An 18343-nucleotide genomic window follows, 5' to 3' on the forward strand; every position below is an offset into this window, starting at 1 on the left:
GAAATCCAGAGGTCGTGCTAGCTAGGTAAGCTGCTGCACATCTTGCAGAGAACATTGAGTTTCATGAGCAATTTCCGGGCGAGCATTATCCAATTGGAACAACACGACCTTCCTGCTGCAAGAACGGAAAAAGAACGGCTCTGATAATGTTCTGCACATACCCAGCGATAGTAGGCGTCCCCTCTAGAAACACCAAAGGTGAGCGAGGACTGTAACCTACCGCATCCCAGACTATAAGGTCTGCGATGGGGCCAGTGTACCTCGAAGAATGCACTCTACGAGACAGTTATCATCGGATGTAAGACGTACGCGAAAACCACCATCACCTGCGTGCACGCAAAATCTGATTTCGTCGCTGAAGGCCATGGCATCATTCGAGTCTCACCTGTCGATGTTGTGGAGTGAGTGGAATATGAGCTACAGGTGAGCGTAACCATAGTCCCATCACTAATAAACAGTTCCCAATAATTCGTGTTGACATGTCTGGCCTCACAAGCCATCTGCCACTGCTGCCCTTCCAGTACGACGATACCGGGCGAGGTCTGGGCTGTGCTGACGTCCAGAACCTCATCTGCGGGTGTGAGAATTTTCACGTGACCACTGATATCAGGATCGTTGTACAACAGACGCAACACTTCCAGCTTGTGTGGCTGTTCTCTGAAAGGGCATCCCGCCACACGGTAGCCATAACTTGTCCCTTTCTCTGTTGGCTGTAGGAAGTAAGAGTGCTTGGTTGACTGCTTGCTTCACTTGTTCGCACCATACTGAGCCTTTTGGCTGTGAGCATTCCCTGTTAAGGGGGGTAGGACGTCAAACGGGCCTACTTGGAGCAGGAGAGGCGCCAGAGGACATTTTAATTTCTACTTTCTATAATGTTACAAATAAATTCACAAAACTTTGTCAGCATGAGCAGGAAGGATTCAGGACTCACACTCATAGTAATGGAAGTTCGAAAACATAACAAAATAATTTTTTTTACATGTGAAATTTCATCATGGTAGTATTTGTTGCTATAGGTACATTTTTATTCATAAGTAAGAGAGACTCTTCGATGAATTTTGCACAGCATACAAACCATACTTAAAAGTGTCTGAAATTCTAGAATATTCCAAATTTATTACGAACTGTGGTAAAAATTGAGGTAATTAAGTATAAAACTTGTGTTTTTTCTAAACATGAAGTTTAAAATATAACAGCTCATTCATTTTTTCATAAATTAAATAAATTCTAGAGTTTCATACACCTGTGAGTATGGTATGTATGCTGTGCAAAATTGTCGAAGAATCTCTCTAACTTATGAAGAATAGTGTACCTATAGCCTCAAATGCAGCCATTAGTAAGTGAAAAAATGAAGAAATTTCATACGTAAAAAAAAATTATTTTGTTATGTTTTCGAACTTACACTGCAATGAGTCTGAATCCTGAATCCTTCCTGATGATGCTGACAAAGTTTTATGAATTTATTTGTAAAAGTATAGACACTGGAAATTAAAATGTCCTGTGATGTCTCTCCTGCTCCAAGTCGGTCTGTTTGACGTCCTACCCCCCTTAAAGGGTAGACACAGATGTAGACACAGATGGCGCTGTGATAGCTATGCCACTGCGCTATGTGCTGACGGACGACGCTGAAAACATTATCATTACATCTACTATCCACCAGGTGGCATATGTCGTCGTCATATCAAAATCGACGTCGTCTTTCCAGGTGTACTGTTTTTTTCCGGCAGTGTGTATTGAAAATTACTTATACAAAATTATTTTGTTATTTGCCCAATAGGAAGGGTCTGGGAATAACCAATGTTCTGTCTGCAATGGGTCCTTCCACCTTCTGCAGTGTCCGATTTAGACACAAGACTGATACCTTGGAGACAAAAGTGTATAAAATGAAACTATATCACTACTTTTTATTTTACCTCAAAAATAATCACGAAACTTAATGTGGGTGTGAGATAAATAAATTGAAAACCAAATACAGAATAATAGTTGATTACTGAATTTAATAGATACTGTCGGAAGTAAACCGCCATAGGGTGGGTTTCTTTGAGAAAACTACTTTGTGGATATGCCTTACAGGTAGTATCAGAATAAAAATACAAATAAGTTAAAAGGCTATGAAATGAAACAAGTATTCCGTTATAAAACATGTCATATGTTTCATGTGGGTACAGTATGTGTCATGTATGTAGACGTGAAACTTTCTTCTGCTCCTCTAGCCGACTCTACGAGGAAAATCAACTGCTTGTAATGTACATAGAAAAGATATGACTTCCACGTGCTGTCCGAAAAAAAAGTTCAGTTACTTTGGAATCGAGGTTCCCTAGCCTTGTAGCGATCGTAAGCAGGAAACTTTGTCAGGGATAAAGCTGAATCGTATACGCCCTCTTTTTAGAAAGTGGGGCAGAGTTACTTTCCTCGCAAGTATCTATGCCGGATAGAATATTATGCTGAACCCGCTCTTTTGTGCTTGCGAAAACTATAGGGACCGTGCTCACAGCTTGGCCAGAGGAAGGCAGGGCGTTCAGAATCTGTGTCGCACCTGCTGCTGTCAGCGGCGAATACCAAGCTTACCACCTGCTTGGGACAACAGCACAAGTAGTAGCCCTGCGTAAGTGCTGAGTGAGATAGTTGTCTTATTCACTGTCACCAGAAGGCGGAACTCCTATGCAAATGTGCACAAATACAAATATTTCCGCGTACCGAAGAGCTCAATGAAGTGTGTTAAGTAATGGAAGTCTGCAGTATATTGTCTCAGGAAGAAGATTAAGTGCCTCTGGATAACATGAAATGCAAATTGTAAAACCGTTTAGATGTAACATAATTACGGGGAAATGTAATTATGTAATGTAGGATAGTAATTTTAAGTTCTGCTGTGGCATGACCTCCGTAATTCATCTCACTAACATATCGAAAGAATATCTCCAACACGGATTCCTTAAGTTTCAGGTAAATGATAGTACTGCCAGCCGAATGTACAGTCCCACTTGGTGTTGATGTAGAAAGACTGAACCTTTGGGTAATCAGTCACTTGGGCTTTGAGGGTATTTTTATGTCGCAAGGACTTGAAATCGTCTGGCAATGACCCAATAACGAATGTCGACCCCGTGCTTCATTTTATCAGTCACTGCTACCGTTTAGTAGTTTGCTAAACAACACACCTACATTAATGGCACGTGACAACACAAACTGATACAGAATCTTTGCAAGCAATATACTGCTATATTCGCCCGCGAGCGCAGCCATCGCTCCGATACATTCATAAGCATTCTTTGTTTCTCAGTCATGTTAATCTTAAGTTCTACATCTACATCTACATCCATACTCCGCAAGCCACCTGACTATGTGTGGTGGAGGGTACCCTGAGTACCTCTATCGGTTCTCCCTTCTATTCAAATCTCGTATTGTTTGTGGAAAGAAGGATTGTCGGTATGCTTCTGTGTGGGCTCTAATCTCTCTGATTTTATCCTCATGGTCTCTTCGCGAGATATACGTAGGAGGGAGCAATATACTGCTTGACTCTTCGGTGAAGGTATGTTCTCGAAACTTTAACAAAAGCCCGTACCGAGCTCCTGAGTGTCTCTCCTGCAGAGTCTTCCACTGGAGTTTACGTATCATCTCCGTAACGCTTTCGCGATTACTAAATGATCCTGTAACGAAGGGCGCTGCTCTCCGTTGGATCTTCTCTATCTCTTCTATCAACCATATCTGGTACGGATCCCACACTGCTGAGCAGTATTCAAGCAGTGGGCGAACAAGCGTACTGTAACCTACTTCCTTTGTTTTCACATGTAAACGAACCAGTGTACGAGACGAAATAGCGAGAGTCTGTCGTGATGCTTGTTAATGGTCGGCATTACGTAAATCTGTATACTGGGATATTTCAAGTTATAATATTGACTTGATAATACATTGCTTGTAAACCTATGCAGTAGGAAAGCGTTGTCTAAAAATATGGCAAAACATTCTGAAACAGAAGGTACGTTTATTTATAGATTATTAAGGATTATTTGATTTTACATGAGCAGCATCACAGCGTCACATAGGTTCCTCGGAATTAATGTGAACTGATTTTTTGGATGAATGTACTCGCGGTCACGACTGTTACAGGGGTTCAGGTATTCTCTTGTCCTGGATTAAGGAAATTTTGTAGGATTATAATGGGCACAAAGAACTTAACTGCGAAGATACTATGGGTAACAGAAGCAATACTTCAGCTGATCGATGAAAGAAGGAAGTACAAAGATGTTGCGAGAAATTCACGAATACAGAGATACAAGTCCCTGAGGAATGAAATAAATAGGAATTGCAGGAAAGCTAAGACGAAATTGCTGCATGAAAAATGTGAAGAAATCGAAAAAGGAATAATTGTCGGAAGGACTGACTCAACACAGCATACAGGAAAGGCAAAACAATCTTCGGTGAAATTAAAAGGAACGGTGATAATACTGGGAGTGGAATAAAATACCTCTGTCAAATGCAGAGGAGAAAGTGCATAGGTGGAAAGAGTACATTGAAGCACTCCATGACAGGGAGACTTGTCTCATGTGATAGAAGAACAAACAGGAGTCGATTTAGAAGGGATGGGGGATCCAGTATTAGAAACAGAATTTAAGAGAGGTTTGCAGGACTTAAGATCAAATAAGGGAGAAGGGATAGATAACATTTTATCAGAATTTCTAAAATCGTAGGGGAAGTGCTAACAAAACCAATATTCAAGTTGGTGTGTAGAATGTAGGAGTCTGGCGACATACTATCTGATTTTCGAGAAGATATCATCCACACAATTCCGAAGACTGCAAGAGCTGACAACGGCGAGAATTATCGCGCAACCAGCTTAACAGCTCATGCATCCAAGTTGCTGACAAGAATAATATACAGAAGCATGGAAAAGAAAATTGCGGATGTATTAGATAACGATCAGTTTGGCTTTAGGAAAGTTAAAGGCACCAGAGAGGAAATTCTGAGGGATGATAATGGAAGCAAGACTAACGAAAAATCAAGACACTTTCATAGGAAAAAGCGTTCGACAATGTGAAACAGTCAAGAGAAATAGGGGTTAGCTATAGGGAGAGAGGGGTAATATACAATATATACAAAGGACAAGAGGGAGTAATATGAGCGGACGAACAAGAACGAAGTGCTCAGATTAGAAAGGGCGTCAGACAGATAAATAGTCCTTCGCCCCTAATGTTCAATCTGTACATCGAAGAAACGGAAATAAAAGTTCAAGAATGGAATTAAAATTTAATTTGAAAGCATGTTAATGATCCGATTCTCTGACGACATTGCTATCCTGAAGGAAAGTGAAGAAGAATTACATGATCTGCTGAATGGATTGAGCAGTCTAATGAGTACAGAACATAGGTTGAACCTGCAGAAATCAGAACAGTGAAAAACTTGAAGTCAGGATCGATGGCCACGAAGCAGATGAAGTCAAGGAATTCTACTACCTAACCAGTAAAGTAACCAATGACGCCGGAACAAGGAGGACATCAAAAGCAAACTAGCACTGGCAAAAAGGGCATTCCTGCCCAGGAGAAGTCTACTACTATCAAACATAGGCCTCAATTTGAGGAAGAAATTTCTGAAAATGTGCATTTGGAGAGCAGCATTGCGTGGTAGTAAAACATGGACCGCGGAAAAACCGGGATAGAAAAGAATCGAAGCATTTGAGATACGGTGCTACATAGGAATGTTGAAAATTAGGTGGACTGATAAGGTAAGGGATGAGGAGATTCTGGGCACAATCGGAGAGGAAAGAAATATGTGGGAAACATTGACAAGGGAACAGGATGATAGTCATCTGTAAGTAGGGTGTTTAGGTTTTTATCTTGGTAACGCAACGTAGTGCTCTCTGTTAAAATCGCTGACTGCGCTGCGTGCAGTCTGTGGCTGGCTGGACTCGTTGCTGGAAGTTATTCGCCAGTGTAGTGTTGGGCAATTGGATGTGAACAGCCCGTAGCGTTGGGCAGTTGGATGTGAGCCGCCAGCAGTGGTGGTTATGGGGAGAGAGGTGCCAGAGTATTGAGATGTTAATTTGGGCGGACGATCTGGACGTGTGTCCGTCAGAGAAAGGACATTTGTTAAAGTGGATGTCCAGAATTTATATAGGTATTATGACTTTTGATCTCTATTGTTCTCTGTCAAACTCTTTCATTTGCTAACTATACGCCTATCAGTAGTTAGTGCCTTCAATAATTAGACCCTTTTATTTATCTGGCAGTATTGGCGCTCGCTATATTGCAGTAGTTCGAGTAACGAAGATTTTTGTGAAGTAAGTGATTCATGAAGGGTATAGGTACTTGTTAATCAGGGCTATTCTTTTGTAGGGATTATTGTAAGTCAGATTGCGTTGCGCTAAAGTACTGTGTGTCAGTTTAGAAATAGTATAGAGAAAACAGTCTCAGTACATTCAGTTTCACTCTGGAGTTTGAAAATTAATTAATGTAGAAGAGTTACCAGCGCAGTCAGGGGGAGTTTCAAGACACCAAGGAATAACTTCCATGATGTTATGGGGAGCTATAGAGGGTAAAAACAAGACAGCAAATAATGAATTTGGAAGTAGAAGGACTGAATTAAATTAAACATGACCTTCATACATATGTTTAATTTTACGTTGGGTCATTACTAGATGTCTATCTTGCCTCCTTCCATTTATGCTGAAGTTATCTGTCATTTGTCATGGCTGGAGATTGGCAGGTCAGTTTAGTTGCATCTGCTCAATATCTCGTCACATTAGTTTATTACGGGGAAATGCATTTTATAAAATTTGAGTGGTCCTAATAGTTCCAGTCTGATATCGATGAGAAATGCACAGCCTGCACACTGCTCTGAATACGGCAGGTGTGTCGCGGGCACTCCGCGTTTTGTGCTGGCCTGTGCTGCTCAAATGGCCACCGACGGAAGCTCATGGAACCTACCAGTCCTTTTCACTAAGTCGGTGTTATCGTCGGTCGGTCGGCATGACTCACCACTTGAAACGGCAGAGAGCAAAACTTTCAAGATCTTGCTGGGACACCACAATTTATGGTGGAAAAGTTCAAGTCTAGGAATGTTGGGGCACATTACAGTAAGAACAAGGACCTCAGAGATGGCACGTGATATTGCTTTGGCCTCGGAAAATTCAGAAGTTGTAAATAACGCTCTGAATTGCCCCTCGCCGGCTGACGTCAGACGGGAATTTCTAGAACAAACTAGAGAAAATATTGTGCTCTGATTGGCCCATGGTTGACGACATTCGGGGACAGGAATCTGTAGAACGTGGCATTGACACGCTTTTGGCGAAAAGGAGTAACATTTTTTTCAGATTGGCGTTTGCGGCCAGATTGGTGCAAACTGCTGAGTCAGGATTTGGTGGAAGAAAAATGGATACTCTAGGTTTTATTGTGGATGGTGATAAGTCGCTGGTTCTAGACGTTGTGGCGCTTGAAGGTGTCAAAGAGCCCTGACGACGGAGATTGTAGTTCTCCGCTACGACCACGATCCTTGGCCTTATCGGTAGAGCAGTCTGATGGGACTATATTGCATCACAGTTCACTAGTTGGGGTTTCATGTTTCGATAGGAAGTGTACCATTGCCACAGCGCTGCTAACACGATTCAAACCTTAGTATTGTATGATGCGTCACTCAGTCAGCAACTGGAGTTTCTAAATTAATCTTTGGGCTGCTTACCATGCAGCTAGGATACGGTAGCTACCATCCGCATCACTGTCTTGTTAGCTACCATCAGTAATTAGCTTTGTTCTCCGTAGAAAGCTGAAGCCACTACTTTATGATGGTTAAATATAGGAAAAAATCGGTTTATGTTTTGTCTGCAGTTTTGTTTGTGGGAGCAAGTACTTCCCTTCAATTCACTCGTTTGTTCTATTGATTGGATAGTTGTATATTACGGTTATTGCAATTTTCCATCTTATGATTCTACGTCAGCGCATTTCGAGAAAACGACCCCGTTCCAAAATTTACGGCGGTTAACATGGAATCATATGGAGAGTGAGACGAGTTCCATTACTCCGATAGGTCTCACACCCGACACACCGCAGGATATTGCGTCGCTTGGCGAACCGTGCTCAGTCATAGTCCGTTTGGAGAATCTGTGGGCAAACTGATATTTTCTCTCACACACACATCAAGAAAAGTTTTGCATCACTCCATATCCTAGAACTCCTGAAGACAGATGTTGACTGCGGATGTTGTATCACAGACACAGTCCCTCTGACTGTTAGAGAAGTCACTAAACCCGGCCGAAGGCGTAAACAACAATGCATGAGCAGCGTGTATTAGACGGAGGAGGTCCGACAGCCGGTGAGCTCCAGTCATTCCATCAGGAAGGAGGTACACGGCTCGTGTTGTCTGTAGTTCAACCATGCCTAGACGGTCAATACCGCGGTTCGATCGCGTCCTCATTGTTACATTTTGCCAGGAAGGGCTCTCAACAAGGCAAGTGTCCAGGCATTTCGGAGTAAACGAAGGCGATGTTGTTCAGACATGCAGGAGATACAGACAGGAACTGTCAATGACATGCCTCGCTCAGGCCGCCCAAGGGCTACTGCTGCAGTGCAAGGCCGCTACCTACGGATTATGGCTCGGACGAACCCTGACAGCATGCTTTTCGTGTAACCACAGGACGTTGTTTTACTACTCCAACTGTGCACAAGAGGCTGCATAATGCGCAACTTCACTCCCGACGTCCATGAAGAGGTCCATCTTTGGAACGATGATACCATACAGCGTGGTACAGATGGACCCAACAAATCGCCGAATGGACCGCTAAGGATTGGCATCAAGTTCTCTTCACCGATGACTGTCGCATATGTCTTCAACCAGACAATCGTCGGAGACATGTTTGGGGCTACCCGGTCAGGCTGAACGCCTTAGACACACTTTTCTACGAGTGCAGCACGGTGGAGGTTCCCTGACGTTTTGGGATGGCATTTTGTGCGGCTGACGCACGCCGCTGGTGGTCATGGAAGGCGCCATAACGGCTGTACGATACGTGAATGCCATCCTTCGACCGACAGTGCAACAATATCGGCAGCATATTGGCGCGGCATTTGCTTTCATGAAAGACAATTCCTGACCTCATCGTGCAAGTCTTGTGAATGAATTCCTTCAGAATAACGACATCTCTCGACTAGAGTGTCCAGCATGTTCTTCAGAGATGAACCCTATCGAACATGCCTGGGATAGATTGAAAAGGGCTGTTTATGGACGACGCGCCCCACAACCACTCTGATGGATCTACGCCGAATCGCCGTTGAAGAGTGGGACAATCTGGTCCAACAGTGCGTGATGAACTTGTAGATAGCATGCCACGACGAATACAGGCATGCATCAATGCAAGAGGAGTATTAGAGGAACCGCTGTGTACTGCAGTCTAGACCACCACCTCTGGAGGTCTCGCTGTATGGTGGTACTACATGCAATATATGGTTTTCATGAGCAATAAAAAGGGCGGGTATGATGTTTGTGTTTCTTGATCTCTACTCCAATTTTCTGTACAGGTTCCAGAACTCTCGGAACCGAAGTATGTGTGTATCATGCAGTTAGTAAGTAAGCCAAGTGCACACTTCATTTTGTTATATCTATTTTAAAACTAGATGTGGCAAACGAGTCATGGGTGCATAGCTGAGGGAAATGTCGAAAGATGGGAAACATTTGGGGGTTTGGGCGATAATTGTATTTTTTATCTACAAATTTTGACTTGATTGTTTAAATTTTTGGGGGCGCCGTAGAATTTTTGAGCCTCAATGATGCAAATAATACACTACTGGCCATTAAAATAGCTACACCACGAAGATGAAGTGCTACAGACGCGAAGTTTAACCGACAGGAAGAAGATGCTGTGATATGAAAATGATTAGCTTTACAGAGCATTCAAACAAGGTTGGTGCCGGTGGCAACACCTACAACGTGCTGACATCAGGAAAGTTTCTAACCGACTTCTCATACACAAACAACAGTTGACCGGCGTTGCCACGTGAAACGTTGTTGTGATGCCTCCTGTAAGGAGGATAAATGCGTTTTCGACTTTGATAAATATCGAATTGTAGCCTATCGCGACTGAGGTTTATCATATCGCGACATTGCTGCACGCGTTGGTCGAGATCCAATGACTGTTAGCAGAATATGGAATCGGTGGTTTCAGGAGGGTAATACGGAACGCCGTGCTGGATCCCAACTGCCTGGTATCACTAGCAGTCGATATGACAGGCATGTTATCTGTGTGGCTGTAACGGATCGTGCAGCCACGTCTCGATCCCTCAGTCAACAGATGGGGACGTTAGCATGATAACAACCATCTGCACGAACAGTTCGACGACGGTTGCAGCAACATGGACTATCAGCTCGGAGGCCATGGCTGTGGTTACACTTGACGCTGCATCACAGACAGGAGCGCCTGCGATGGTGTACTCAACGACGAACCTGGGTGCACGAATGGCAAAACGTCATTTTTTAGGATGTATCCAGGATGTGTTTACAGCATCATGATGGTCGCATCCATGTTTGGCGACAACGCGGTGAACGCACATTGGAAGCATGTATTCGTCATCACCATACTAGCGTATCACCCGGCGTGATGGTATGGGGTGCCATTGGTTACAATTCTCGGCCACCTCTTGTTCACATTGACGGCACTTTGAACAGTGGACGTTAAATTTCACATGTGTTACGTCCCGTGGCTCTACCTTTCATTCGATCTACACCTTATTCGATCCCTGCGAAACCCTACATTTTAGCAGGATAATGCACGACCGCATGTTGCAGGTCCTGTACGGGCCTTTCTAGATACAGAAAATGTTCGACTGTTGCCCTGGCCAGTGCATTCTTAAGATCTCTGACCAATTGAAAACGTCTGGTCAATGGTGGCCGAGTAACTGACGCGTCACAATACGCCAGTCACTACTCTTGATGACCTGTGGTATCATGTTGAAGCCATATGGGCGGCTGTACCTGTACACACATCCAAGCTCTGTTTGACTCAATGCCCAGGCGTATGAAGGACATTATTACGACCAGAGATGGTTGTTCTGGGTACTGATTTCTCAGGATCTATGCACCCAAATTGCGCGAAAATGCAATCACATGTCAGTTCTACTATATTATATTTGTCCAATGAATACCTGTTTATCACGTGTATTTCTTCTTGATGTAGCAATTTTAATGGCCAGTAGTGTAAGAACAAAATGGAGTGGTCCACAGTAATATTAAAAGGGATCGAAGGCTATGAAGCACTCCTTTCCTGACTGATATTTTTTATCTTACTAAAACGTGGCTTGAGCTTCAGTGTGCAGGACTATGCATTTATAAGTTCTGGGTACCTTATCTGGGAGATTTGCGTACGCGTAATTCGATTCCACCTCCTGAAGGATGTTAACCACTTTGTGCACTAGATTCTTATTATTCAGAAGTAACGGATGCTCAATGTATCTGAAATGAGGGGAGCTATCATACAATTGAGTGGGATCAGATACAAGATGGGTTGTGCACACCACGGTTAAGACAGTGTAGTCGTGGACGGTGGTGAGGTCCCATCACGACGTGAAAATGATCTAAGACAGACCGGACGCCAAAGCCCAGAACAAAGCAAGTTCCGGCAAGCCTAGTCAACCAATGTTATTATCAAATTCACACGCATCCCTACGCACAACAGTACTGAAACTGAATAGAGCGGAGATGTTAATATTATGAAGGAAAATAGAAGAATCGGCATCAAAAAAGGAAAAAGCAGCAGAAAAATGGGCGACGCAGAGGCCACAAGCAGTGGTCGAAAAAATTAGAGCAAAAGTGAATGAGCAAGGCAAAATGATCTGAACGCTAGCAGCGCGTCCCTTGAAGGAAGCACAGAACGCTAAACTCTTAGCAGCTACTGCGAACAGACAGGCGAAGGAGGCTCACATGGGTACCAAGAAACTAAGAGTGGCGAGATTTTAATGCAAATAATAGACGAAGAGAGGGTGAAATGCGTCGTCCGTTGTGACTAAATTGAAGATGATTTGAAAGTTGGGCGTCTATGATCATTCTGTGTGCATACGCAAACTCCGCGATATTATTATCGTGAGAAGAAGTGTGCGAGCAGTTGTCGAGGGGAGTCGGAATGGTCGGACGCAGGGACCTGTGGAGAGAAGCGACATGAGAGGTCGCCGCCTTCCGTGATCGTGCTAGTAGCGCCGGAGGAGACTTTGGCGTTAACTGGGAATTGCTGGTAATTTGCCTTTTCCCTGCATGTAGTTTTTGGTTCCTTACGCACTAGAGGGACTCTGTCAGTGTCGTACGTAGAGACACTCAGAGTAATATTCGTATCTTTTTGTGGCCAGAAACGTGTTTATTGAGAATAGACATTGTGGAATAATTAAAAGTCTGTGTCAAGTTTGTCAGCATTTAAATCTTCTATTTACAGAATATGGTAAACTAAAAGTTTGTATGAATTTCTTTCATTTTTCTTTATATTGTTGAAGGTTAGCTGACCAAACCCCTTCTCATCGTTCAGTTTCTTTGTATGAAAGAATGGCAGTAACTGCTGCAATTAGTCCATGCATTGTACTCAGCATGGATCACGGTGTTGCTTTTTGAAATAATTTTGCATGTCGCTGATCACGCTATTGCAGCGGGAAAACGAGGTAAGTTATCTGTTGTGTACAGGATCACTGCAGAAAATTTTGTAGCAAACGTTAGAGGATATTTTAAAGCTCGCAGTCAGTGGTTGAGAATTGTTTTGTTTATAATTCGTGCGAGGAGTAATTGACTTGTTTTATTTTTTTCATTTTTGTTCTTAATTTGAATTCTTTTATTGCCAGAGACGGAACGTCACACATCAACTTCCGTACATGTCTTTCAAAATAATTATGAAGAAGTTTCACCTCTCGACCTGCCTGCCAGGATTTCGTTTCGTTGAACGATTTAGCAGTAAGAGAAGCTTCGTTTTGCTACTCCATTTGCAAAATTTTATCCAATAGCACTTACTAGTTGCTGCACAGAACTCTTTGTTGCTTGCGCGCTGCTTTGCTTCAATCCAAAACTTTCATTTCAGCAGTTTTCTAGCTCATTATTCGTTTGGTAACAGTTTTGTGTTAAGATAGTTATTTTACATTTTTGTACCGTTTTCTTTATTGCTGCAAGGACAATGAAAACTAGAGCTCAGGCAAGAAAGGACAAGGCATTGGAATTAGCTTCAAATGAAGTTTCTGAAAATTTGAGACATGGTGTAGAAAATTGTTCTCAGGATAATGAAGTCAAGGAACTTTCAAACAATATTATGAATAAACAGATTTTATATTATTTACCGATCATGCATGATGAAGTGTAGGGCACTACTTGCAGTTCACGTGATCAAAAAGGCGTAACACAGTCCGATTTTGTTGTCCCTTAACTCACGAGAAGTGGTCTATCAGACGGTGCCAGAATTTCCCGAATTCGCTCTCGTAGATCAATTGCGGAGAAACGCTGTTATACACCACCTACCCTCTTTTAAGCACCAATTAAAGATTAAATGAGGGCAGGTAATGTATAAAAGCGTTCCGCCGTAATCATTACTGCCAGTTGCCCCCCCCCCCCCCCTTAACCACGGATCTTGCCGTTGGTGGGGAGGCTTGCGTGCCTCAGCGATACAGATGGCCGTACCGTAAGTGCAACCACAACGCAGCGGTATATGTTGAGAGGCCAGATAAACGTGTGGTTCTTGAAGAGGGGCAGCAGCCTTTTCAGTAGTTGCAGGAGCAACAGCCTGGATGATTAACTGTTCTGGCCTTGTGACACTAACCAAAATAGCCTTGCTGTGCTGGTACTGCGAACGGCTGAAAGCAAGGGGAAACTACAGCCGCACTTTTTCCCGAGGGCATGCAGCTTTACTGTATGATTAAATGATGATGGCGTCCTCTTGGGTAAAATATTCCGGGGGTAAACTAGTCTCCCATTCGGATCTCCGGGCGGGGACTACTCAAGAGGACGTCGTTATCAGGAGAAAGAAAACTGGCATTCTACGTATCCGAGGGTGGAATGTCAGATCCCTTAATCGGGAAGGTAGGTTAGAAAATTTAAAAAGGGAAATGGATAGGTTAAAATTTAGATATAGTGGGAATTAGTGAAGTTCGGTGGCAGGAGGAACAAGAATTTTCGTCAGGTGAATACAGGGTTATAAATACAAAATCAAATAGGGGTAATGCAGGCGCAGGTTTAATAATGACTAAAAAAATAGCTACTACAAACAGCATAGTGAACCCATTATTGTGGCCCAGATATGTGTGTGTGTGAAATCTTATGGGACTTAACTGCTAAGGTCATCAGTCCCTAAGCTTACACACTACTTAACCTAAATTAGCCGAAGGACAAACACACGCACCCATGCCCGTGGGAGTACTCGAACCTCCGCCGGGACCAGTCAAAGAGTCCATGACTGCAGGGCCTAGACTGCTCGGCTAATCCCGCGGGGCGTGGCCAAGATAGACACGAAACCACGCCTACTACTGTTATACAAGTTTATTTGTCAACTATCTCTACAGATGATAAAGAAACTGATGAAATGTGTGATGAGATAGAAGAAATTATTCAGATAGTGAAGGGAGACGAAAATTTAATAGTCATAGGGTGACTGCAATTCGAGATTAGGAAACGGGAGGGTAGGAGAATATGGATTGGGGGTAAGAAATAGAAGATGAAGCCGTCTGGTAGAATTTTGCACAGAGCATAACTTAATTATAGCTAACACCTGGCTCAAGAATCATAGAAGAAGGTTGTATACATGGAAGAAGCATGGAGATACTAGAAGGTATCAGATGGTAAGACAGAGATTTAGGAACCAGGTTTTAAATTGTAAGACATTCCCAGGGGCGGTTGTGGACTCTGACCACAATCTATTGGTTATGACCTGTAGATTAAAACTGAAGAAACTGCAAAAAGGGTGAAATTTATAGAGATGGGACCTGGATAAACTGAAAGAACCAGAGGTTGCACAGAGTTTCAGGGAGAGCATAAGGGAACAATTGACAGGAATGGGGGAAAGAAACACAGTAGAAGAAGAATGGGTAGCTTTGAGGGATGAAGTAGTGAAGGCAGCAGAGGACCAAGTAGGTAAAAAGACGAGGGCTAGCAGAAATCCTTGGGTAACAGATGAAATATTGAATCTAATTCATGAAAGGAGAAAATATAAAGATGCAGTAAATGAAGCAGGCAAAAAGGAATACAAACGTCTCAAAAATGAGATCGACAGGAAGTGCAAAATGGCTAAGCAGGGATGGCTAGAGTACAAATCTAAGGATGTAGAGGCTTACCTCACTAGGGGTAAGATAGATACTGCTTACAGGAAAATTAAAGAGACCTTTGGAGAAAGGAGAACCACTTCTAAGCAAAGAAGGGAAAGCAGAAAGGTGGAAGGAGTATATAGAGGATCTATACAAGGGCGATGTACTTGAGGACAATATTATGGAAGTGGGACAGGATATAGATGAAGATGAAATGGGAGATACGATACTGTGTGAAGAGTTTGACAGAAAACTGAAAGACATGAGTCTAAGCAAGGCCCTGGGAGTAGACAACATTCCATTAGAACCACTGACGGTCTTGGGAGAGCCAGTCCAGACAAAACTCTACCATCTAGTGAGCAAGCTGTATGAGGCAGGCGAAAACCTTTGGAGAAAGGAGAACTACTTGTATGAATATCAAGAGCTCAGATGGAAACCCAGCTCTAAGCAAAGAAGGGAAAGCAGAAAGGTGGAAGGAGTATATAGAGGGACTATACAAGGGCAATGTTCTTGAGGACAATATTACGGAAATGGAAGAGGATGTAGATGAAGATGAAATGGGAGATATGATACTGCGTGAAGAATTTGACAGAGGACTGGAAGACTTAAGTCGAAACAAGGCCCCTGGAGTAGACAACATTCCATTAGAACTACTGACAGCTTTGGGAGAGCCAGTCCTGACAAAACGCTACCAACTGGTGAGCAAAATGCATGAGACAGGTGAAATACCCTCAGACTTCAAGAAGAATATAATAATTCCAATCCCAAAGAAAGCAGGCGTTGACAGATGTGAAAATTACCGAACTGTCAGTTTAATAAGTCACAGCTGCAAAAATACTAACGCGAATTCTTTACAGACGAATGAAAAAACTAGTAGAATCCGACCTCGGGGAAGATCAGTTTGGATTCCGTATAAATGTTGGAACACGTGAGGCAATACTGATCCTACGACTTATCTTAGAAACTAGATTAAGAAAAGGCAAACCTACGTATCTAGCATTTGTAGACTTGGAGAAAGCTTTTGACAATGTTGACTGGAATAATCTCTTTCAAATTCTGAAGGTTTCAGGGGTAAAATTGAAGTAGCGAAAGGCTATTTACAATTTGTACAGAAACCAGATGGCAGTTATAAGTCGAGTGACATGAAAGGGAAGCAGTGGTTGGAAAGGGAGTGAAACAGGGTTGTAACCTCTCCCCGATGTTATTCAATCTGTATATTGAGCAAGCAATAACGGAAACAAAAGAAAAATTCAGAGTAAGTATTAAAATCCATGGAGAAGAAATAAAAACTTTAAGGTTCGCCGATGACATTGTAATTCTGTCGTAATTCTCTCAGAGACAGCAAAGGACTTGGAAGAGCAGTCGAACGGAATGGACAGTGTCTTCAAGGGAGGATATTAGACGAACATCAACACATTTAAAATGAAGATAATGGAATGTAGTCTTATTAAATCAGCTGATGCTGATGAAATTAGATGAGGAAATGAGACCTTAAAGTAGTAGATGACTTTTGCTATTTGGGGAGCAAAATAACTGATGATGGTCGAAGTAGAGAGGATATAAAATGTAGACTGGCAATGGCGAGGAAAGCGTTTATGAAGAAGAGGAATTTGTTAACATCGAGTATAGATTTAAGTGTCAGGAAGTCGTTTCTGAAAGTCTTTGTATGGAGTGTAGCCATGTATGGAAGTGAAACATGGTCGATAAATAGTTTGGACAAGAAGAGAATAGAAGCCTTTGAAATGTGGTGCTACAGAAGAATGCTGAAGATTAGATGGGTAGATATAGTAACTAATGAGGAAGTATTGAATAAGGTTGGGGAGAAGAGGACTTTGTGGCACAACTTGAGAAGAAGAACGGAGCGGTTGGTAGGACATGTTCTGAGGCATCAAGGGATCACCAATTTAGTATTGGAGGGCAGCGTGGAGGGTAAAAATCGTAGGGGGAGACCAAGAGATGAATACACTAAACAGATTCAGAAGGATGTAGGGTGCAGTACGTAATGGGAGATGAAGAAGCTTGCACAGGATAGAGTAGCATGGAGAGCTGCATCAAACCAGTCTCAGGACTGAAGACCACAACAACAACAACAACAACAACAACAACATCAAATTACAATACAGAACATTATTTTTGTCATAAGTATCAAGGTAAATCTGATTTTAGAATATCGCAAACTCACTGAACCCACTTCAGTCATGCAGTAATCTTTCAACACATCTCTTACATTTTTCGCTAGCATAGTTTCCTGATTTCTCCTCATTTCACCAGAGGGGACACCTTCAAAACCTGAGATGGAGAGCGTGTTTTCCGTTTAAAAACCATATCGGTCTCGTAAGAAATGGTGAAGAACTACACAGTCTTTCACTGTATCCTTAGCATAGTCAGGATCCAACTTCCTTGGGCGATGGACGATCATCCATTTGTTTCTACGTATTCCAAAAGTGCATTCCACGTACGTGCGAGCTCTCCACACACGATGTTGTACATCCTTTTCGCTACCATCAAACTATGTCCACTGTAGAGTTTGAGGAGATGCTTATGTAAGCCAGAAGCGTAATATCCAATACGATAGTTAGGCATTTTGGGGTTCTGTGTGCCAGGAAGATTCTTGTCCTTAGGTAGGCCTACGATAGATCGCCACAATTGACTATTCTGAAAATTGTTAGAGTGACAATCCTTCACATACGATCCAACATTAGCGTAAACAAATCGGTATTCTGCATCAACTACTGCCATCCGAATTATGGACGAATATCCTTCATAGTTGATACGCATCGAATTGAGAGGGTGGACGATCCTTAAGTGTTTCCCATCAATGGCGTCGAAGCAGTTTGGGGAAATTAGCGATAGTTTCAGATTCCTGGGAAATTGAGTGCCATTTCTTCTTATCTGGAGCAGGAAAGCATTGCAATCGTAATACCGTCCAGATTGCACAACAAACCTCTCTCTCGATCTTGCTTATAGTCGAAATTCCAAGGACATAAGTGTAAAGCAAATCAGAGAAAGTACAACCAATTGCCAAAGCCATTAGATTAAACTTAATTAAAACATTGTAACGCAACTTATTACAAAATAGCATGATAAAGAGATTGTGATTAAAAATAATTATT

The sequence above is a fragment of the Schistocerca gregaria genome, chromosome 4, assembly GCF_023897955.1.
Source record: "Schistocerca gregaria isolate iqSchGreg1 chromosome 4, iqSchGreg1.2, whole genome shotgun sequence".
NCBI classification, from domain to species: Eukaryota; Metazoa; Arthropoda; class Insecta; order Orthoptera; family Acrididae; genus Schistocerca; species Schistocerca gregaria.